Source organism: Mus caroli, unplaced genomic scaffold, assembly GCF_978045245.1.
Source record: "Mus caroli unplaced genomic scaffold, Mus_caroli_1 scaffold_8, whole genome shotgun sequence".
NCBI lineage: Eukaryota > Metazoa > Chordata > Mammalia > Rodentia > Muridae > Mus > Mus caroli.
Genome location: NW_028227263.1, coordinates 12,819,374 through 12,842,654, shown reverse-complemented (window position 1 = coordinate 12,842,654; position 23,281 = coordinate 12,819,374). Strand labels below are relative to the sequence as shown.

The 23,281-nt window shown below is 49.0% G+C and overlaps 1 protein-coding gene across 6 annotated transcripts in view; it reads right to left on the bottom strand.

The window, feature by feature from the left end:
• Positions 1 to 23,281, bottom strand: part of Fam53b (family with sequence similarity 53 member B) — a 117,590-nt gene that overhangs the window by 77,265 nt on the left and 17,044 nt on the right. The window contains exon 1 of one of the 6 annotated variants that reach the window (XM_085841226.1): positions 688 to 931. The exons of the other annotated variants lie outside the window; for them this stretch is intronic. The gene's annotated coding sequence lies outside the window, so the exon portion shown is untranslated. Of the gene's footprint in view, positions 1 to 687; positions 932 to 23,281 lie in introns of those variants that run through there. 6 annotated transcript variants of the gene reach the window in all.

Genomic DNA, 23,281 nt, shown 5'->3' with positions numbered 1-23,281 from the left:
GGACTCTAGCTAGATTTAGATAGAGAAGAGACTCCCACTAAAGGCTTCACTAAGTCTTAATTCTAAGCTCGATCCAGGTATTTAGTCTACTGAACAGGCCAGGGAATTAACAGGAGAAATTTGGAGGAGCAGCTGCTCACTGGGATTTCCTTCCTAGGTTTGACAGGGTGTGGAGTCAGAAGAAAGGGCAAGTTATCTCATCTGCAAATTCTTCTCCACCAAGTCACCTGTAAAGGATGAGTGTATAGACCTAGGGGCGGAATCTGTGGCTGGCTACAGGGGAAATAGCCTAGCCAACCAATCACCCAGGCTAGAAGCAAGGCATCTTGGGAAGCTATCTAGCCTCTTTCAAACCTCAAACCAAACTCTGCACATCTCTAGAGATTCAAAGGACCCTGAAAGGGTTAACCCAATTCCCAAAGACAAATACACTATCTTCCTCATCAAAAATAACCTATGCCCCAGAAGAAACAGAAATTTGTTCTATTTGTCCAAAATATATCCTACAGTGCTTGACAGACAGCCAAGGCCGCAGGCTGCCGCTGTACTTATCACGCTGTTGCCGTCATCCCTCAGCGGCACCATCGGAACCAGGTTTTGGTGCAGATGTCCTTGCTCTCAGGAAGCCCACTCACTGCGTCAGCAGCAAGGCTCACTGCAGGCTCTGAACACTCCACCTCCACGTACCTCCCAAACCAAGTAAGTAGCTCTGACATGTAGCCATATGGAAGAGGACAGCTCCACGAACCACCAACACTGCCGGCCTGAATCACGAGCCAGGCTAGGGAGGTGTTTCACGCGCTCAGACTTAAAAATAACAACAGGGGCGCTCAGACTTAAAAATAACAACAGGGGTGGAAGAGATGGCTCAATGGTTAGGAGCATTTACCACTCTTGCAGAAGACCCAAGTTTGCTTCCTAGGACCCACATAGTGGCTCATAACCTTTAACTCCAGGTCCAAGGAACCTGATAACCTTGCTCAGGTCTCCAAGGGCTCCTGCATACCCACAGTGAATAAAAACTCAAGTAGGCTCACAATGTCTGCATACAGATAATAAATCATTTAAATAATGATATCACAGTTAACCACGAATGAGATGAGAACAGATGAAATTTAATAGGTAAGAACAGATGAGAACCTGGCACTTGGGCACAAAACCCATGCTTAGTCAATAGTATATGGAGGTCATGGAAAATCTATCTGGTCAGTAAGTACATCAGTTGATTCAGCCAAGCTTACTGAGCGAGTATTTTGGGTGTGCTGGGATTGTGGTAAGGTAGAAGACGCAGCCATCCAGAACCACATTCTCTGCTCCAGGAAGTGGGAATCGCTGATGACTGATGGGTGAGTAAATGAAATCACTGAGAGGCAAAGCTCACACCTGAGGGGCGGAGGACATGCTCCAGCAGTAAATGCCTACCATAAGAGCAGGCAGACCTGAGCCCTTAGAACACAGAAAGCTGTGTGTGGGGGGGGGGGGGGGAGGGGGGGAAACAGGTCTGCAATCTCATCTCTGGTGAGGCAGGAACAACAGATCCCTAGGGCTCACTGGCCAGCCAGTCCAGCCTAAATGGCAAGCTCCAGGTCCCAGAGGAAGAAGCTTTCTCAAAAACAAGGTGGGGGCTGGAGTTTGATTCCCAAAATCTGGTTATAGCATCTGCACACAGTGGTGTGCACTTGTATTCTCAGTCTCGGAGAGGCTGAGTCAGGTGGATTCTCAGGACTCACTGCCCACCTTAGTCATATCAGTGAGCTCCAGGACTCAAGGAGGGATCTCGTCTCAAAAACAAAGTGGATGACTGCTGAGTAACACCACCCAAGGTTGACCTCTGGCCATACACACACACCACACACACACACACACACATGCATACACACACACACATATACATACCACACCACACACATACTACACATCACACACATATATACATACATACATACACACACACCAAATACCACACACATATACACACACACACACACACACACCACATATACACATACACACGTGCACACACCACACACACATATATACACACATACCACACACACTACACATACATACACACATGCACATACAGACACATACACACATGCACACACACACACACCACACACACACACAAGTAAAATAACTTTAAAAAGAGAAAGTCCATGCTTAATAACACATAGCGTAACAAACCTGGACTCTGTGAGGTCCCAGACCCTGCACCACAGTGCTATCAAGATTACAAAGCCTTCCCGGATGGCTCCCTCCCACGCCCTTACATGTCCTCTGCCTGAGCAGGCCCTTGTACACTTGACTTATTAACAAACTGGCAAACAAGCACTACAGCTGTGATGTTCATGCGGCACAAACCTATCAAGTGCCCAGAAGGAGCATCTGCCTACTTGAGGTCCCGCCGAGCAGGGCTGGTGGAGCCAGGCTGCTTCAGCCTGACTGGCCTGGTCATGCCTGCTACTGGGTGTGGCCCAAGGGTCAGAGTCAGTACAGAAGGCTTTGAGCAATACTGACTACACCCCCTGGAGAAGCCTCATTCTCTGAGAGACCACACAGGGGCTTGGGCCCCTCTGCAGAGAAATCACAAAGGCGGCTAAGTAACGAAACTGCTTCCTCTAAAACTCAGTGGAACCCAACTGCCGCAGAGAGGAGCAGGTCCACCGTGAGGTGCATGGGAACAACTCGCCAGTGTCCTAGTCCAACACTGCTGCTACTCTTCCCCATGTCCCTGTGAACCACAGGAGCCTTGAGCGCATATCCATCCATCCTACAAGACAAAGTACACAGGCCATGTGGTGCTGCTAGGCTGGGAAGTACCCTGACCATCTAACAGAGGGAGCAGCGTGAATAAGGGGAGGGCTATGAGAGTATGGCTTTCTCAACAGAACACCTTCCAGACAGTGCCAAGTCAAAAGGAGGGAAATAGAAGAAAGGGTACAGCAGCTCCCACTGGGGAGAAACTGGATAGTGTACTAATGGACAGGAGTCTCAAAGGATATAAAAGAACTAAACTAACATCAGCTGTCTACAGGGAGGACAAATGGGGATCCTGGGGCAGGACACTCACCAAGGAATGCCCTTCTGTGTATTGATCTATGCAAAACTACAGAACATTTTTAGAAGCTAATATAAATAAAATATAAGGGCCATGGAGATGGTTTAGTCAGTAAAGTGTTTGGCATGCAAGCATGAGGACCTGAATTTAGAACCCTAATAACTGTAAAAATTAAAGTACTGCAGTATGTGCTAAGTATACTTTAGTGCAGGGTCAGGGAAGGGGTATAGAAAAAAGTGGAGCCTGGGTCTCACTGGCCAGTCAGTCTGTGAGCTCTAGGTTCAATGAGAGACTGTCTAAAAACAACCCAAAAAGCATAAGGTGATTAGAGGTAGTCTATGCCTACTCCTCGACTCCATACACACGCACACATGCACACATGCACACATGCACACCCACATATATAAAAAGGATACAGAAGCTTACCAGCTTCACAGAGTGGCCTGCACATGCATGGACTAGTTCTGCCAGGTTAACAAGAAAATGGGCATGGCTGGGGGTCCAGACTGCTTTTCAGAGCCGAGCTGGTGCCATACTCACACGCTACTGTCACTTAAAACACAGGAAGCTCCTACAGCCCCTAAATACTCTCTATTGTTTCATGCCTTGAGACCTCTACTCACTGTCTGGCTGGGACTTGTTCACCCTCCTCTCTCTCTGACTCCAAACTAAACACCTTCAAGCTTACTCCTCCGACTCTAGGAAGCCCCCTCTACCCTGAGACAGGCCCTCAGGCTCTGTCTCACTCTGGGCTTCAAACAAAGTTACCTGAGAGCTTCTAGAGGGCACAAACCTACCTTAGGTCGGTCCCAACCACAGTAGCTGCCAGGCAGGGCTACTTGGAAGAATGTCTGCTGAAAAGAAACGAGGCCAGGTGTGGTGAGGCCTACCTGCGAATCTGAGCTCTTGGGAAGCCAACAGCAGGAGAAACCCTGGGAGCTGGAGGGCCCCCTGGGCTAGGTACAGGGCACAACCTGATTTGGTTTCGTGTTTTTAGAAATGGTGAACACCACACTCACCACACCATGTCAAGTCTCAGCTTTGCTGCCAAAAAGTGCTGAGACATCTCTTGCTTGTGGAGGTTTCCATGTTATCAAATAGTGTTATTGACACTAACTCAAAACCTTAAACCTTCTCAGCATACAGAGCTTGAAGCCCAAGCACCACAGCAGAAGAGCAAATCAGAATGCCTACTGGCTAGCTAAACAACACCCCCCCGCCCCCACCACACACCCCCACACAGACACACACACCCCCCACAGAACTTTCTACAGCTCAACCGTCTTGGGCTCACACCTAGTCATAGGCAATCCTAGAGCACAGAGACCTACCCCAAAGCTGCTTCCTGAATGTTCAGCTTTTAGAAAATGCTAACTAAAGCCAGAGCAGAGGTAAGGCAGTGTGTATAGGCTAGCCTTGGGCCAGAGAGAGTGCTTTGTAGGAGCTCCACTCTAATGAGTACAGAGGGCTAAGGGGCAGAGCTATCCCACGGAGTCAAGCACTCGGGTGCTACTGCCTTCTGGGTGACTCCAACTGCACAGGCAGATCCTGCACACACCTTCCCTATGACTCCTCCTTCATTATTTCACCCTGGCATCAGAGTCCTGTCTCAACTCCAACCTTTACTGGACTGACTGTGCCGGGGACCTAATGGTCACACAGGACAACTACAGGCTTAATAGATGCCACGGGATGAGTGTGTGGCTCAGAGGAACGAGCCAATAATCCCAAGGAGAGAGGTAAAGGGCTGGGATTTCCTGGAGAAGGTGGTGTGAGTGTTGGGCTCTACAGATGGATAGGAGTTCAACAGTCAGTGTTGGGCTCAGAGTATTCTAAGAGGAAGCCACCAAGTAACATGTCTGACACTCCACCCAGCAAGCTGCAGGGAAGCAGGGAGTTGAGGGCTCTCTCTTAGCTCTAGGCAGGCAAGGCATTCCTCATGAGGTCCAGAGAGGTGTCTGCTTCACAGTGTGGCCAGGGTTCCACCCACTCTCATTACTTTGTTCTGCTCTAATTTGCAGTCTGCCCACCAGACCTCAGCAGGCTTCTTCTGTAGACTTCCAGACAAATGACCTAAGCTCCAAGGCCGTGGTGTACTCAACTCAACAAAGTCAGGTGACCCAGAGGCTCCTGAGAGTGTCTCCAAAACTCCTCCTTCCATACAATAGCCACATAAGGACTCAAAAGCTGCAAAACAGCTATTCCCATCTTCCAGCCCAGCAATCCCGTGCTGACCCACATGTCTCACCCGTTACACCACAGACAATATGACAATTGTGCTCTCCCCTGGGGAAGAGAATGGCCACACAGAGGCCCATATGAGAACATCACGATGTCTCAAACACCACAGTCATAAATGTGTGCTCAGGCCACGAGCTCCCCACGTGTTCTTATAGCTATGAAAGCACAAGGGCCAATGTGACACAGCTGCTGGGAGCGGCAAGTGGAGGGCAGGGCCTTGGGACAGCAAAGGGGAGTTGTTCCAACTGCAACTAACCTAGTATCTTCCAGCTCTTAAGGAGCAGGACAGCAAAGAAGGAAGGAAGAAGGGAGGAAGGGAGGGAGGAAAGAAGGAAGGGAGGAATGGAGGGAGGGAGAGAAGGAAGGAAGGAAGAAGGGAAGGAGAAAAGAAGAAAAGGGACTCCTTTATAAAGCAAAACTGAATGAGCTGGCTCGGTGAGTAAAAGCACTCCCTACGTGAGAATGGTGACCGGAGCTCAACTGCTAGAACTCACATGAGGAGGAAGAACCAACTCTAAAGTTTTCTCAAACTTCCACAAGCATGCTGTGGGATGTGGGCGCCACCCCACACACACACTTTTTTTTTTTAACTGACAAGAAGGTAAAGTGACTCCCTGCTGCCTACCAGCTAGTCCATCCTTTTCAGTGTACACAGGGTAGCCATGAATGGTTTCAGCCTTAATCCATTTGGCTTTTAGCTGTCAATCTCAGCAAGCACTAAGTCTCCACAGCCACCTTCAGCAGCACTGGCTGCGCTGCATGGTCTCAGCACATACCTTCTTGGCTCTAGACCTCCACTCTTTCAGCCAGCATAGAGGTCCTTCCCTTCCAGAAGCTCGGGTGAAAGAATCCCACCACTACACAGGGTCCCTGAGTTCAGGGCCACTTGGGACAATAAAGTTTCAACATAGACTGACAGCTGTTGTGAGGAATCTTGAGCATTTCAGAGAACAAAGTCAATGCTTGATGGTTCTGTCAGTCATTCAACCACAGTCTTTCTTGAAGAGAATAGGTAAAATAAACCGCTCTGAGAAACCAAGGCTTCAAACTCAAAGACACTACAGTCATCTCCTTTGGCATCCAAGGTCCGGATAAAGAGAGTGAGGGGATAGGGATGGGCAGAGGATGATGCACGTAAGAGAGAACTACCTCACAAGGTGGGTGAAAACCCATAGGTTAGCCTACAAACTTGGATTAAACACATACTTTGACAGGGGCTTCAACAGCAGCAACAGCAGCATCACCTCAAAGTTCATTACAAACAAGTCCTTAGGGAGGACCAAAATGTATCAGAAACACTCGGAGGTGGCCAACAGTCACCATTTAAGTAGATTCAGTCCCAGAACCCAAGCAACAGAGACGGCAATTTGCAAAGGAGAAAACCAGGAACCATAAAGGTTGCATCTCTTGTAAAAAGTCAAGAGGCCAAGAGGGGCAGGAATCCCACAGCCTACCCAGCACTTCCTCTGGACCAGGACCTGAAGGAAAAATGTTCCCAACTGTCTCCACAATGCACTCAGGGACCTCTGGCATTGTGAGGTCTTTGAGCCCTGACTCCAGAGACTTGGCCTAACAAACCAGGGGATAGGGCCAACCCTGAAACTTAGGATTATGGAAGGTGGGTGCAGATGAGAACAACAAATTTCTGCCGAGATCCCGGGGAGACAAGAGGGCTCTCAGGCAATGTGACATATGCCACACATCTCTTAATTCAGCTGCAAACCGAAGATGACACTGAGAGGCCCAAACGAGACAAAAAAGAAATTTGCAGAGGGTCTGTGGCCAGAGGAGGAAATAACAGAGCTGGGTGACATAAAACTAGCTCCTATCAGATTTGTGGGAGAACGCAGAGAGAAAAACACCATTCTTTTTTTAAAACCTTGTACATTTGTGTATTTTCTTACATCGATGTCTGTGCGTTCAGTGCACACAGAGCCCGAGGGGGGTGGCAATGGGCATCAGATGCCCCAGCTTCTCTAGAAGAGTACTCATAACTACTGAGCCATCTCTCATCCCAAAGAGCCCTCCCCTCCCCACCCCACCCCTTTTTTTTTTTTTTTTTTTGGTTTTGCAAGACACCAAAGTTATTTTCTGTGTAGCCCTGGCTGTCCTAGAACTCCATCTGTGAATCAGGCTGGCCTTGAACTCAGACCTGCCTGCCTCTGCCTGCTCGGTGCTGGGATTAAATGTGTGTGCCACCAACTCGAGGACTGCTTCATTCTTTTTTTTTTTTTTTGGTTTTTCGAGACAGGGTTTCTCTGTGTAGCCCTGGCTGTCCTGGCACTCACTTTGTAGACCAGGCTGGCCTCGAACTCAGAAATCCGCCTGCCTCTGCCTCCCGAGTGCTGGGATTAAAGGCGTGCGCCACCACACCCGGCTGACTGCTTCATTCTTAATTGCCACCTGCACTCTTTCTTTCCATGAGTTTCACTGAACCTCTGCCGGAAAAACACAAACTAGAAGAATCTGCAAGGCGCATTCGGTTTGTCCTCGGCAGCTCTTCCTTACCACCAGCAGAAATGATCTACTTTATACATGGCAGCTAGACAAGTCTGTCAAGAGACGTCAAAGACAGCATCCTTATTTTAGAAGGAATCGTGCAGTGTCTGAAAACTGTGAAGGCACTTCTCAGACTGAGAAAATGAAATGGGATAAAGCACCTTGAGGGACTTTATGAGGGGAAGGGACAAAAGAATCCCTGGGTTGGTCTCATGACTCGACCCAGAGACACCACAGAGCTAATGGGTCCTAGGTTAAGACTGGCCCTTGGGATGTAGAGAACATGCATGGACTTCCATTAACAGTTATTGTGGAAGCATACACTCTCCAAGCTCCTGCTCACTTGGGAGTTGCCCTAAAGGTAGAGCAGTTAGGATTGTGTGGCCAAAGACCTTGAACAACGAAAAGAACAACCTGCAGGGTGTTTCTACCACCCACCGCCATTTACCACTGCTAACACCCGCAGCAAATAACCTGGTAAGAGAAGCTTTGAATCTGTCTTCTGAATGTCTTGACCACCCCAGAAAACTCGAATGCTTTCTGGGGCTGCACAGGGAAGAGATGAGGAGATAGCTGCACGGGGAAGGAATAACGCCGTGTTCAGATGATATGCCTATCAACCGAAAAGTGCTTCAGGTGTACACAAATGCTGTGCAGCTTGGAGGGGGAGGCCCCAGATAATAACAAGAATCCTCCAGCTTATTAATAGAAACCAAAATGCTACATTATACTCTGTGAAATCTTACGATGTTTAAATCTTGTCAAGCAATTAAAATATTAGCAAGGCATGGTGGCATGTGCTTGTAATTGCAGCAACTGGTAGGTATAGGCAGAAGAATTCAAGACCAACTCTAACTGCAAAACAAATTGGAGGCAGGTCTGGGCTACATGCCAGCCAGTCTAAGAACAGGGTGGTGGGTAGGGGCTGAGATGGGTCAGTGGGTAAAGGTGTTTGAGTCTGATCCCCAGAACCCATATAAAAGTCGGACAAAAGGGGGTAGAGCGCTCAATGATTAAGAGTGCTGGCTACTCTTCCACAGTACCTGGGTTCGATTCCCAGCACCTACATACATGGCGGCTTACAAGTTCCCAGGAACTTCAGTTCCTGGGAATTAGATGTTCTCTTTGGCTTCCACAGGCATTGTACGTGTGTGATGCACAAACACAAAAGTAAGATGCCCATACATATAATAAATATTTTTTTTTAATTTTTAAGTGTAGTTGGGTGTGGTGGCACACGCCTTTAATCCCAGTACTTGGGAGGCAGAGGCAGGCGGATTTCTGAGTTCGAGGCCAGCCTGGTCTACAAAGTGAGTTCCAGGACACAGAGAAACCCTGTCTCGAAAAAAAACAAAAAAAATTTTTTTTTTTTAAGTGTAGAGAACCAACTTCATAACATTTTGCTCTGACTTCCACATGTGTTCCATAGCATACACATTCACACACAATAATAATAAGTAAAAATTTTAAGACAAATGATTTAAAAATCAAAGGATGGAGCTGGAGAGATGGTGAGCAGTTAAGAGAGAGAACGCCACTACTATAGAGAGCCTGAGGTCAGTTCCCAGCGCTGATGGCAAGTAGCTGACAACTCCCTGGAACTTCAGCTCCACTGGCATCAGACACTTGAACCCAAAACCATATAATTATTTTCTTTTTTTTAAAGCAGGGAGTTGTGGCAGCCAGAAGTCCAAGCATTGGTAAATCACCATTGGGCCAAATGAATTGTAAGGACATCTAGCCCCCAGAGCACCACTGTACAAACTGTGGTTTGTTTTGTTAGTTTGTTTGTTTGTTTTGGTTTTTCGAGACAGGGTTTCTCTGTGTAGCCCTGGCTGTCCTGGAACTCACTCTGTAGACCAGGCTGGCCTCGAACTCAGAAATTCGCCTGCCTCTGCCTCCCAGGTGCTGGGATTAAAGGCATGTGCCACCACGCCCTGCTGCAAACTGTGGTCTTAATAATGTTAACTATTTGGATCCCTAAAGACACCTGGACACTTGTAAGTTTTCATACTGGTTCGAAGAGCCATATGGACTAACTCTGAACTTGGAAATCCACAGGCATATGGACCCCTCTGCGTGACACCCCGGTTTCCTCTGGGTTACCTGAAGGCTTCACACTGACTGTGAAAGTCTATGCACATCAAAGCTGACCCACTAGACTCCCAATCCCAGGGGAGGCCAGCCTCTCCAACCACAGACTGAAAAGATGGTCAGTCTTTTCTAGGCTGTGCCATACCTTTTAAGAGTGGGCTTACATTGTGTGGAACAGAGGCATCTAAGATCTGCACCACATCAGTTGGACATCTTCCTCTGGCCTCTCCCCTAAGGGGGATTTGAGGAAAGATACAAGTCCCATGTCATCATTTAAGCTGGGCAGATGGAGAAGCCCCTCTAGGCTGGTGGCTTTTTTGGGTCATTCTGAGCAGCTGCCCCCTTGTTCCTGCATTGCAGAGAGCAGAAGGTTCTACTTTGATGACTTCTGTACAAGATATAGAAACGGGAAGGAGGGGGGGTTCCTTTGTTTCAAAATAGCCCAGGACATATGAAAACTTCTTGTACCATAACAACACAGTCAAAGGGAAATTTGTATGGAGTTCACTTTCTAAAATGTCACCCCACAGAGACCAACCTACATCTCTGCCCAAAAGGTCATGATAAAAAATGTGGTTAGCAAAACCATCCAGAATAGCCAAAGAGTTCTTTCAAATGGCAGACTGGTACATGACTGGGGACAAAACTGGGTGACAAAAGCAGGTGCCAGCCTAAGGCCTAAGGCTCGAGCTTGGTCTGTCCCTGGGAAGCAGCTCTGACCACAACGCAATCTAGTGATGTACACATGGACACTCAACCAAAGTCAGCTCTGCAAGGGAAGAGCAGGGAACCCCCACATAGCTGAACCCAGGTTGTTCTGCAGGCATGTAAGATGCACCCCCTTTCTTGGTGTTGGGACAGCATCGTTTTCCATGTTCTCACTGTCCACTGGAGGACCAGTGGAGTAGAAGTGGCCAGCTGGAGATAGGCACACTGCCAAAGGTACAGGGGGATGACAGGAGGGCCTGTGGTCAAGTCTGCTCCTCCAAGGCTATCCCAGGACCTTTTTCCCCTTGGAAGCATGAAGGAAAAGCTTTTTCCATATACATCCTCCCAACACCCATCGGCCTCCCTACTACTAGGCACAATGTTCATGAAAGTACTACAGAAACATCTGCCCTCATCCTTTCTTCTCTCCAGCCCAAGGTCCAGAGACCTCCCTGTTTTATGTTTCCTTCTGATATAGAGTGGGGACCATCTACACAGGGAGTGGACATTCACATAGGCCGTGTACTTAACAACAGCTTATTTCAGACCAGGACCAGCCCTGTTGCAAACAGCTACACAGCTTTTCTCTACACTCCGCCCACCAGCAGGTACTGGAATGATGGAGAAGGTTCTGGTACTCGTGCCTGAATAGCTGGCTCTAGTGAACTGGAAACCATCTTTATATCTAAAAATGACTCTGCCCCTGATCAGCCTCCCCAGAGATTACTATGTGAGCATATCTGGGCCAAGCACGAACAGACCTACCACTTACTCCCCCCTACTCACCAGAATGCTCGGGTGCTTGCCACTGACACATTTTTAGAGGCTCTATGACATCTGCTAGCACAGGACCCATAGCCCTGAGTGAATGAAGGAGTCCTTGCCTATAGCCAGCCAAGGCATCAGATCAGAGAACCCTCCCATCCCAGTTCAGTAGAAACACTGGTAGGTCCTGGCAGGTCCAGATGGAGCAGCAGAGAGCACACTCTGAATACAGGAGAAGAAATGGCTGCAGATTTCCGAAGAGCCCAGCATGCAAACACACAGGGTTCCTGACACGGCTGAGCTAAAGAGGCCAAAGGGCCTCGGGGAGCTCTGATCTGAGAGGGAGGGGCTGGGGTTCCAGTCTGAAGAACAGCAGGGCTATGGACTGCTTACAGGGTAGAGGTCAGAGGGGAGTTAGTACACCACATCTGCCTGGACAGATATTTCCCTAACCCTCAGAGGAAATGAGCTCATTTCCAATTCTGTGTCTTTAGGCCCAGGAGCCCTGGTGTCCATCCTTCTACCAGACTGACCCCCCTGCACTTCTGCTTCTCTGAAATTTAGATTCCCCATACACTGGGAAACAAGACTGGAACCCTTCTATCTGCTGGAACAGTCTGCAGGGAGGACGGGGTTGCGTGCCATGTGTGCAATGACAGTGGCCCTGCTGGACTTAGAAAGTGGCTGGTGTTTCTGAAGAACTGGACTTCACACTCCATTTAGTTTCATGGGCCCTGTGACCGCCACCCTGAGCAGTACACGGCATCATACAAAGCAAGGGCCAGGCAGTAAGTAGTTTAGGCTTCATAGTCCATCTGGTCTATAAACTGCATAGCAACTTGAAGGCAGCCATAGAAATGGGTGTGGCTGGCCTTAGAGCGATGGCTCTATGGTTAAGAGCACTTGCTCCTTTCCCAGGATCCCTGAGTTTGATGCCCAACAGCCTCATCAGATGGCTCACATCTGCCTACAACTCCTGTTCCAAGGGATCCTCTGGCCTCTGAGGGCAGCTGCACCCCATGAGCATACCCACCCGCAGACACACATACCTACACATAACCGAAAATAATAAAAATAAAAATTTAAAACTCGGTGTGGCTGTCTTCCTACATAACTTTATTTATAAAGGCAAGCAGCAGGCCAGATTTTTGTCATCTGACCAGAGTATAGGGTTGAGAGTTCAGGACTACACTACCAGCTGGATGAGCCTGGACATCTTGCTGAACCTTAAACCCTTTACTTTCTTAAGGGTGTCAATAACACTGGGGATATGGCTCAATAACAGAGCACAGGCTGGCGCGCATGTGCAAGGCTCTGGGCTGGATCCCAAAACACACACTCGCATGCACACACACACACGCACACACACACACATATACCCCAGAACAAAAGCATTCACCTCTCAAGGTGGTTAGAGGGATAAAAAGAAAAAAACCGTAGCACATTCAACACCTCTCCCTCTCCACCTCCTTTAAGTGCTGAGCTCTATCATGCGAGACAAGGACCAAAAAGGTCCTCGTAGATTAAATGAAAGCAGCAAAGTCCTGAAGGATCTGACTCACCCTGCCCTGTAACTCCTCTACTGTGGATTCTCCGTCTGCTGAGAGGAAAGCTCCAGCCAGAGAAGAAAACCAGTGTTCAAGGTCAAATGCGATCCAAGGGCAGGGCGAGGGCAAGCACAACAGGGGCTCCCGGTTCCCGGTCAGGTTCTCTTGTTCTCGGCCACCCCAATTGATGGTGGCGCCTTACCAAGCCGCTGCCTGACCAACTGTATCATCTGTACTAATCTGGAACTTCAGTGGAGTAGCTCACACAGAAGCAGAGTCGGAGCTGGAGAGATGGCCCAGGAGTTAGGAGCTTTTGTTGCTCTTGCAGAGGATTTGGGGGGTGGGGGGTGGGGGAGGTGTTCAGTTCCCAACACCTACAGTTCACAACTACCTGTAACTCCAGTTCCAGGGGGTGTGAGGCCCTCTTCTAGTTTCCACAGATACCAGGCACATATGTGGTACACATGAGGCAGACACTCATACACATAAAATAAAAGCAAGCTTTTAAAAAGGAAGAGCCATCTGGTAATCTCTGGAGTTAGTTGTTATAGTTGTCTCTGGTTAGAGCTTGTTCCTCAGGTGATTATGTTAGCCTCCATCAGCAGACCTGGGAGACTAGCTCTCTCCTTGGTTTCAGTGGTCAGGCAAGCTCTCCTCTTGCAGGGACGGTGCCCAGATATCTGGTGTTCGAACCTGCCTCCTGGCAGAAGTTGTGTTCCACTCACCAGAGGTCTTAAGATCCCGTGGAGGGTCCTGTGAGGACCTTGGGGGTGTCCAGAAACTATGGGGGACTTTTGGGATAGCATTGGAAATGTAATTGAGGAAAATACGTAATAAAAAAAAAAAATATATATATATATATATATATATATATATATATATATATATAAAATCTTAACTGTCAAAAAAAAAAAAAAAAAAGGAAGAGCCAATAACATCTTAAGAGTCTGACATGTCGAGGGACCCTACATACTGTTCTCAGCTCCATGCCATTACCAGTAACCACAGGAACAGCCTCCTGTGGTCGCCACCCTCTACTGCGCAGGATCATGTGACATTTGATACACTGAAGAACCAGGTGAATCCAGGCTGTTGAGCACAGCACCACTTTCCCATGAGGAAATGGAAAAGTGCTTTCCTGTCCTTGGCCACTGCTCTGTGCAACGCCAGCCTTCCAGAGTCGTACAACTCTCCACAGGAGGAGGCCAGCGTCCACATGAACTGAGTGAAAGTTTGTTTCTTACTCTACTTGGGACAGAACTTTAGACCCCACCCAGACCGAGTACCTGCCCTTTTTCCCCTCCTCAGTCTATCTACTATGGGTACCACTAAGACTACCACCTTCTCCAGAAACACAATACATAACCAGCTAGGATCCAGCCCTGGCACCAGCAGCACCAAGGGGCCTGTCCCCACAAATTAAACAAAGGCAAACTGAGACATAGGCATTCATCCTCTCGGCGGCAGCACTGGGGCTCAGTCCTCTCTTCAACCCCAGCTCAACACCAAAAACTAGGCCTCTGTCTCCAGGGGTACTCAAAGCCCAACAGTTACCAACATCATCAGGTCCCTTCCCAACTTTAATTCCCCCAGAAACTGGACAGGAGTGGCTGTGCTTGGCTGTTCTCTTCCAAATACAGGGAGAGGACTGGGTTGGGTCAGGCATGTCACATTGGTTCAGAGCCCAGCAGGAAGCTAGCAAGCCAGGAAGCTCTGCAGGGGAAGAGAGCAGACCACTGGCCACGCACTTATGTAGCAGCAAACCATGCTACATAATTGTGACTTCCTGCAGTCTTCTCTGCAACACACAAGAGTATGTCTAAAATGCACACAAACTAAAAGAATGGACAGGTATCTCCCCAAGGCAAGTTACACCCATTCAGCTGTGGCCTACCACTGCTCCACACAGGGTCTCACCTTCTATTCTGGCATGGCGTTCTTTGCTGCAGTACTGCAGCCCACCTTTGGGCCAACGGGAGCTCATCCAGGCCCACTCTGTCTTCTCCCTTTCCTTGAATGGGTCAAGGCCTTTGCCAGCCTTCCTGGGAACTAGGTGAATAGGAGGTTCACTGCCCAATCCCACCTCAGGAGTCAGAACTGATGAGCAAACCCCACAGGGCTTGGAAGAGACATCCAAAGGACCAGACTGGGCACTGAGCCGCTTCCTCCTCATAGACTCCTTAGTTTTCTTCCTTCTCTTCCTCTGGGCCACAGTCACATGCCACACAATCAACTGGGCCTGGAATTTGGGAAGGCATCTGAAGGCCGTGAGGCTCACTCAGGAGGGCCAGCCGCCAGCAGTCAGGTGATCTGGGTAGGCTGCTTCCCAGGCCCCGTGTCAGCAACTCCCCCACCCTCGAAGAACATGCTTTAACAGAGCCCAAGGGGCAGCAAAGCTTCGTGCCGATCACATCAACATGATGAGAGGCGTTTTCCCCTTGGTGCTGGTGGGGTTGGAGCATTTTTACAGTGAGTCAGATCTCTGTAATTCATGGCAGGCTGAAATAGACTGATACAGTCCAGGCACGGGGAAGACGTGAGCTGTTCCTGCAAGTCCTAGGTGCCCCACTGAACGCTCCCTGTGACTAAAATAAACTAGATCAGGCCTGCTCCAAGGTCAAGGCAAGACCCTCAGTCAGTTCTATCACCAACAAGATAGCACCTAGTGGAGCCTACTGGAGAAGCCTGTGGCTTCCATTCCAGAGTTGCACAGATATCCATATGGGCAGGCCCAGCTCCCGTGTAAACTAGGTCTTACTCATCAGGTGGGACCTAAGCATCTGATGCTTGGGCCTGACCCTCACCTGCCTCTTGCCTTTGTGGACCATATCCTTCCCAGGACACACAGTGGCCTCCAAGCTGTCTGCTCCTAGCCTGCCCTGTGCCAACACTCCTCAGACAAAGAGCCTTCACACCTGCAAGCATCAGCTTGCCATTCCTAGTTCACACCCCTTGGCACTCCACAGCCAGCCTGGCCTTGAGTTCACACCCCTTGGCATCCCACAGCCAGCCTGGCCTTGACCAGCTTAGCTTTTCCCATCTACACAGATGTCACCTTGGAGTCCAACATTCTGAGTGCCAGAGAGACAGTTTCCTGCGACTGCTGTCCCTTTTGTGTAGACGACTGGTCTCCAGGCCTGGCTAGTTCCTCCTCTGAAGCCTTCATCTGTCCACATCCCCTCTCATCCCTAAGATGCAAGTCAAATGCCCCTTCTTCCAAGGAGGTGGACTGGCCTCTACCCCTTAGCTGGCTCCAAATGACCTCCCTACAACTTCAGCAGACTTGTGTGACTCTTGTGTACCTGTGTCTACACATCTCCACTACAGTAATCATACTGTAGGAACCCAATGAACAACTGCACTGATGACCATAACTCAAGCCTCCATGCTGTGGAGCTAGGATTTGAGGTTCTCAGCTCTCAGCTCTTTGGGGCCTAAGAGTGTGTCACACATGTATTTACCAGATCTGACACTCAGTGTAGCTCTTATACCATCATCATGACAAGCAAGGTCTGTGACGGGTTGGAAGAAGGAACACAGTAAGACAGATGACTAAGGCCAGCCCCCAAGTGGGAGGGGCTGCCACAGCACAGAACTGGAGCCCCTCCCAGAAGTCATAAGTCTGACTTCCTCTGTCAAGGGATGTCTCCCAAAGCTGCCAGAAGTACAGAAGAAAATTTCAGTATGTACTTGGATAGGTATGGTGTAACCCTATACCCATAGCTATAACCCTGGTACTCTTCCTGGAAGCTGAGGCAGGAGGACCACAGAGCCAGCCTCAGCTACATAATGAGTATGAGGCCAGCCCAGGGAAAACTTTTTCACAAAACAAACAAACGGGGGAAAAAGGAAAAAAAATATAAGGGAAAGGAAAACTGTGCTGCTCTGCCCTCCCCACAGGAAGCGAGTTATGGCTGATAGTGATGTAATACTCCTGAGACACAGAGATCAGAAGGACTAGGAATGGGCAGGCCAGGGACAGTGATACAGCCCAGCCTCAGCTCCATGCCAAGAACATACGTAAAGGTAGAAGAAGAGAACTAATTCCATGAAGTTGTTCTCTGACTTTCACACGTACACCATGGCAGGCCACAGACACACAGGCACACACACACACACACACACACACACACGCACTCGGATGTGCCCCCAAAGCAATCAGAACTATGAACATTGCCTGAGGAAGAGGACCCCAGGTTGACCTCTGGCCTCTGCATCCATACGCATATGCACATGTGCCTACATGAACACACACACACACACACACACACACACGGGGAATGGGCAACCTGCATCAAGAGAAGCACTGTGAGCACCTAGGCTCTGCCCTGTGTCACTGGATCAAGTTGTCATTTGACTTCCACACAAGTATCATGGCAGGCCACTCATAGCTTAGTTAAAGTCCCGCTCCTTGAAGAGACTGCAGTCATATTTAGGTGGTGGCGGGGTTCTAGAAGAACTGGGGAGTGGGCACCAGCTGAACCACAACCTGTACCGAGAGAGTGCTGACCTGTCACCAGTGTCAGGGATGGTGCCTGCAGAGAGGGAGTGCCTATCAGTGATACCAACTGCGAACTCTGACACCAAACCTGAGAAGTGATAAATGGGCCCCTCGCCCTCTGCCCGGATAGGCACACCCAAGGTTCCTAGAGAATCCACTCATATAGGTCAGGCTGAGAGGAGCTGAGAGGAGCCAAGATCCTGAGACCACATCATCTTCATCATCATCATCATCATCATCTATCCATACATTTAATTTTCTATGAGCCAGGCGAACTCACTTTTAGTAAACATAAGATTTCTTAAAGAGAAAGCTTAAAAGATTTCACTACTTTTAACTCTTGTTTTAAAACACACACTAGAGCCGGGCGTGGTGGCGCACGCCTTTAATCCCAGCACTCGGGAGGCAGAGGCAGGCGGATTTCTGAGTTCGAGGCCAGCCTGGTCTACAGAGTGTATTCCAGGACAGCCAGGGCTATACAGAGAAACCCTGTCTCGAAAAACCAAAAAAAAAAAAAAAAAAAAAAGAGAGAGAAAAACACACACTAAAAACTAAATTATAATTCATAATTTCAACTCATCTCCCTGAAAAAGCCACAAGTCCTAACTAAGGTGAGCATAAAAGCTTGTCCAGAAGAGCTCAGCTAAAGGCTCCCCGCTTTGCACTGTGATCTTTACCAGATGAGACCAGCAATCCTCCGACTGTCCTCCTGGTGACACATTTGCCACTAATGGCCGTTGGACTCTAGGCATACCCAACCCACAGGGTTATAATATGGTTATCATATTCCAGAGGAAGGACGTCAGGGAGGGCACCTCCTCGAGGGCACACAGTCGGTCCCAGGAGACCGTGCTCTCAGCTGGGTACTGATCGCAGAGATGAGTGCTGTCTTTGCCTGAAATGACATGGGAATGGTCTCCCCCTGACGCTTAGCTCTAAGCTCCTGTGATAATGCACAGTCCCTGCTTCTTCCCACTCCCTGGTTGACAAGGAGACTGTCCTGACTGCCCATGACAGGACCTCTGTCTGCCAGTCATCTCCTATTTTACATCCCTCCACGTGGCACCACCCTCCTTCTGACAGGGCTTTACAGACAAAACAAAACCAACCAAACAAAGAAAAGAACCCAAACCCTCACCTGATCCTCTTGAAACACTGGAGGCATGCAAGCAAGCTATGGAGCCTGAGGCCCAGAGACAGTAGCAGACAAACGAGGCCTAACTAGGAAGCAGTATAGTACCCAGGACCTTACAACTGGGAAAGTCACATGGCTGCTAGAGGGACTTCATGGAGATACAATTCCCAGGGCCCAGTCGGTAGAACTATGCCAGAGAGACCACCCTGCATTCTCTCTACACCTTTTAAAGACACAGAATCACAGACATACACCGTACTCACTGACACCAAGAGACAGTCCTTCCCCCTCCACCCAGAAGATGGCAAGTAGCACCTGGACATTAGCATTCACCTCTAAACGTGCAGAAAGACTGTTGACAGTAAGCCTGCAGGACCTCCCTCTGATTCCAGGCCCTTGGCCAGTGTGAGCGCCAGAGCAGCCAAAGCCTCCTCCAGCTGGGCTTTTTGTCTGGCAGGGACAGTACTTTGTGCTTCAGCTTGGGAGGGAAAGTGGCCTCCATGTGACAAGGTGAATGGAGCAGACAGAAGAAACCTACCACACGGATATTCAAGGCCCCTCCTGGCAGGAGTGCACACTGCTTATAACAAAAAGTCTGTTTCCTTAGAATTGATGGAGAAGGTACAGCATGATAGAAGGGCTGAGATTAAATCCTAACGACCTTCTCAAGAGGGCAAGAGATTCCTCTAAGCAATACCATGGGGCCAGTGCGCTGAGCAACAAGTAAACTAATGAAGCAAGCTGCCCATCTCCAAGCTGGACACTCAGCAAGACCCAGGCAATGTCTGCAGGATGAACGTGGAGAATTCGCCCTCTCTCTGCCCTGTACCAGGTCCAAACTAACCTCACTCGCTGCCACAGAGATTTAGGGGCTTAGAGGCCAACACCTTTTTTCATGAATCATATCTTGCCCTGGCTTCTGGCCTTTCCATCCCGCCCCATCTCTTAGTGAGGAGCACTGGCTGAGCACACTGAGCCATCCACCCACCTTTCAGCTGAGGTAAGCATGGGCCTGCAGAGAGGCAGAAAATGGCTCTGTCACCCGCCAAGAGCAAGTGAGTATGCGCTGATTGGTTGAAGAACTCTGAGTGGCAGTGATTCGGTCAGCCTGCACCTGTGTGGAAGCAGATGGTCTGAGGCTGGGATGAGATCCCAGGAGGAGAGATCAGCGGGTGAAGGCTCAGGAGAGGAGGTAGGTACAGGCAATCTCAGCAGTCACCTTATTTCCAGAGTGGTGGAACTCTCTTCCTTTAGTCTGAACTGGGAGGTCGGAGAAGGTCTCTCTCCAAGGCCACTGGCCAGCTCTACACACTGTAACCCTATGAATAGCTTTGAGCCATGAGGTAAAACCAGGTCTGACCCTCATTTTCATAGAAAGATTACTGAGCTGTGCCCTGGCCTTAAGCTGCATCCTGCCTCCCCTGAAACCATCAATGTGTTAAACCTCCATGAAGTCCAGAGGAAGCTTGCTTGAGAGAACCACTCTGAAAACACAGCCTGGGCAGCCTCCTTCCCTCCCCAGCACTGAGGTAGGTAACTCAGAGATCTCAAGAACCCTGAGCAAAGACTGGGTTCCCTGACAACAGAAACAGGAACTACCTGGATGCCGTCCACAGTGGGCACCTCGCCCAGAGGTGAGCACCTTTCAGATTCTTCTTCACAGAGACGGAGGAGGCAGCAGTGGAAAATTCCAAAGGCTCTTGCTCCTCGCCTGCACCAGAAGGCCCCTAATCCCCTGCTAAAGAGACCAAAGTATGGTAGGGTCTGCCCTGTCCCTCAGTCTCAAATGTCCAACAGAATCAACCCAGGAGCATTAGAAATACCAGTGCTTGGGTCCCTCCCCCACCCCCAGCCCCTGACCCCAGCCATGCTTGGAAGTCGCATAATCAGGCAACTAGATTTTTTTTTAAACCTCTACAGTAAGTAATTCACAGCCATGCAGGAAGGCGACTGCCCTGCCATCTAAAAATTCAGCACACAGGGATCTAACATCACCCCCCACCACACACACACACACACACACACACACATCCACACACTGGACTGCCTGCACTGAACCATCTGTCTGGGGATGGAGAGTCTGCAGGCAGGGGCAGCCCCAGTCCCCCTGTGCTGGAAGATGTGCAACTGTCTTCTCTGATTACTTCAGACATGTAAACAAAATATGATACTTGTACGAACCTGGGGTGGCAAGCACCGCAACATAATTTACTTTGAGACATCTGAATTACAAATGCAATAAATAAATAAATAAATAAATAAATAGCTAGATTTAAAAAAAAAAGCCCACCCGCCTTTTGAAAACCCTTTTAATAATCTCTTGAGTGGAAAAAATGGAATCTGAATAAATGGGGAGGCTGGAGCTGCCAAATTTACTTCCTGCTTCCCCCAGAAGGTCACTGGGAATAATTACATTTTCTTGTGAATCTGTCTTTTGAAAGTTCAGGCAAAACATCTCAGCCCCCCCCCACCCCGAGCTAAGGCCCCGCCTTTGGGCTGCAGAAGATAGAATTCAAGAGTTCAATTAAAGCAAAAAAAAAAAAAAAAAAAAAAAAAGGCGGGGGGGGGAGGGGCACAGGACAGGGAGAAGCAGCATGGAGTTTAACCGGGCAGTTAAAAATGTTAAGTTTTGCTGTTGTGCTAACAAGACTAAACAAAATGTATGCTTTGAGATGAAACAGAACCTAGTGCCTCTAGCTTGTGACACTCAAAACTGAGAGCAGGGTGGAGGGGAAAGCAGGCTTTTCAGCCAGCCAGACTCAGCAGCTGCTACTGGCTTCTCTGCCTTCCAGCTGTGTGGCCTTGGACCAGGTATCTGGTTTCCCAGAGCCTCAGTTTCCTCTGTGGAAGTGCGGGCTGGCTGTACTCAAGGAGGCCGGGCTCCTCGTGCCTTCCACATACACCCCTCCCCCGTGGGTCTTGTTGAGAGCCTCAGCCTGCATCTACTGGGCTACAGCCTTGGGGGCAGCATTATACTAGCACTGGGCAAGAATCTGCTTCTTTGTATAGGGCAAGAAGGGAAAGAGTGAGAGGAAGAATCAAATGTCGGCCTGCTACCCCGTTCAGGGGTCAGACGGGCTGTTTACCAACACGACCTGCTGTCGCCAGCCTGAGAGTGACACAGTGGGAAAAGCCCCCCTAGAGACTCACCGATGACTCTGAGGTTTGCTCTCCTTTCCATGAAGTCCTAGCAAGATCTGACCACACTGTTCCCATCCCCCAAGCAAAAGGCAGCTTCCCCTCCAGCCCCCACAGCAGGAGAGAGAGACCGGTTAAAAGAGTGGGGGTGCCTGTCACACTTCTCTGTAACCCCTGACGTGATGTGAAAGTCTACAAGGTAGACCCTTTGAAATGCAAACTCTTGCCGAGTCCTTCGAAAGTGTTTTTATTTTCTTGGTTCCCGAGGCTGCCTGCAGACCCACCCAGCAGTGCTTTCCCTCTCAATCAATTGGCATTTAACAACGACCAAGGGGAAGGTGGGGGAGGACGACCAAGGACATCTCTTTTTTTTTTTTTTTTTCTTTTTCAGAAAAGCTCAAGTGTCTCCATTCACTTAGGGGTAGGGGACAACCTTGTCCTTGGCTCCAGCCTCCCAGCACCCCTCCAAAACATCCTGCAGCCAATTCTCTCCCACTTTATTCAAAAAGCATTGATTTCTGCTCAGATCCTCAGAGCATTTTCACAGAGATTCCCTCTGACCTGGGTTCCTTAAGATTAAGACAGACACACCATCAAAACCATAACTCCAAACGTACAAAGGCCAAACCTTCATGCAAAACCACGTGCACTTGAGGTCTGCATTAAGTCAACCCAGTTACCCTTAAAACAATGTTGTTTGGCAAGGAAAATTACTTCACCATATGAAGAACCCTAGGGAATGGGAACTGCTTTTGAATATAGACTTTTCAGTGGCATGGCCATTAATCATGTTAATGTAAACTGTACTAAAACAAAAATTGTCTAAGCAAGTCTCAGGGCAGCAGCACATCAGCATATCTAAGCCTCTGGGTTTGTTTCCAAAGTTCACAAGCCCAGCAAGCAATGAAGCTACTGTTAATGGGGTCAGCTATTACTAAGCAGTCCCCAACCCTGGAGAATAATAAAGGTGATTCGAGTGTATAGAGAAAAAAAAAAAAAAACCTTCATAAAGTTGGGCAGGAAACAAACAGAAATTAATCAGAGAAGACTAAGTGCACAAGTTTTGGGAAAAGGTATTCACTGAATAAGTGTGAACACACTCCTCCAGGACAATGTTTAAGAAGGAGAGCACTCAGCATTTCTGGCAGGACCCAAGTCCCTGGGCCATTCTGTCTCACACAGTGGAGGGCAGGGCAGCAGCTGGACGGAGAGAGAAGAGGAGGAACCGAGCCCAGCAGAGCTAAGCAGCGCTGAGCCCAGCCAGACCCAGCCATGTGCTCCGCGTTGGCAACAAACTGGCTCTTTTGAGAGAGGAGGAGTCTGACAAAAAGGACAGCTGCAGCAGTTCTGACAGAGAGGCAGTAACCTGGAGAGAGCCCTGAGATTGGGGCTATCCCCTAAGTCAAAGCAAAAAACAAACCACCTTTGGGGTTCGCAGAACTACTTAATCTATTAACACCCCCTCCCCTCATCTCAAGAGCAATTAAACAGGGTCTGTCCACATCTGGTTCCCATCTAAAACCAAAACTTGTACTATCAGCATATTACATAACACATTATGCCTGCAGGTTTCTTTTATTACACATCAGAGA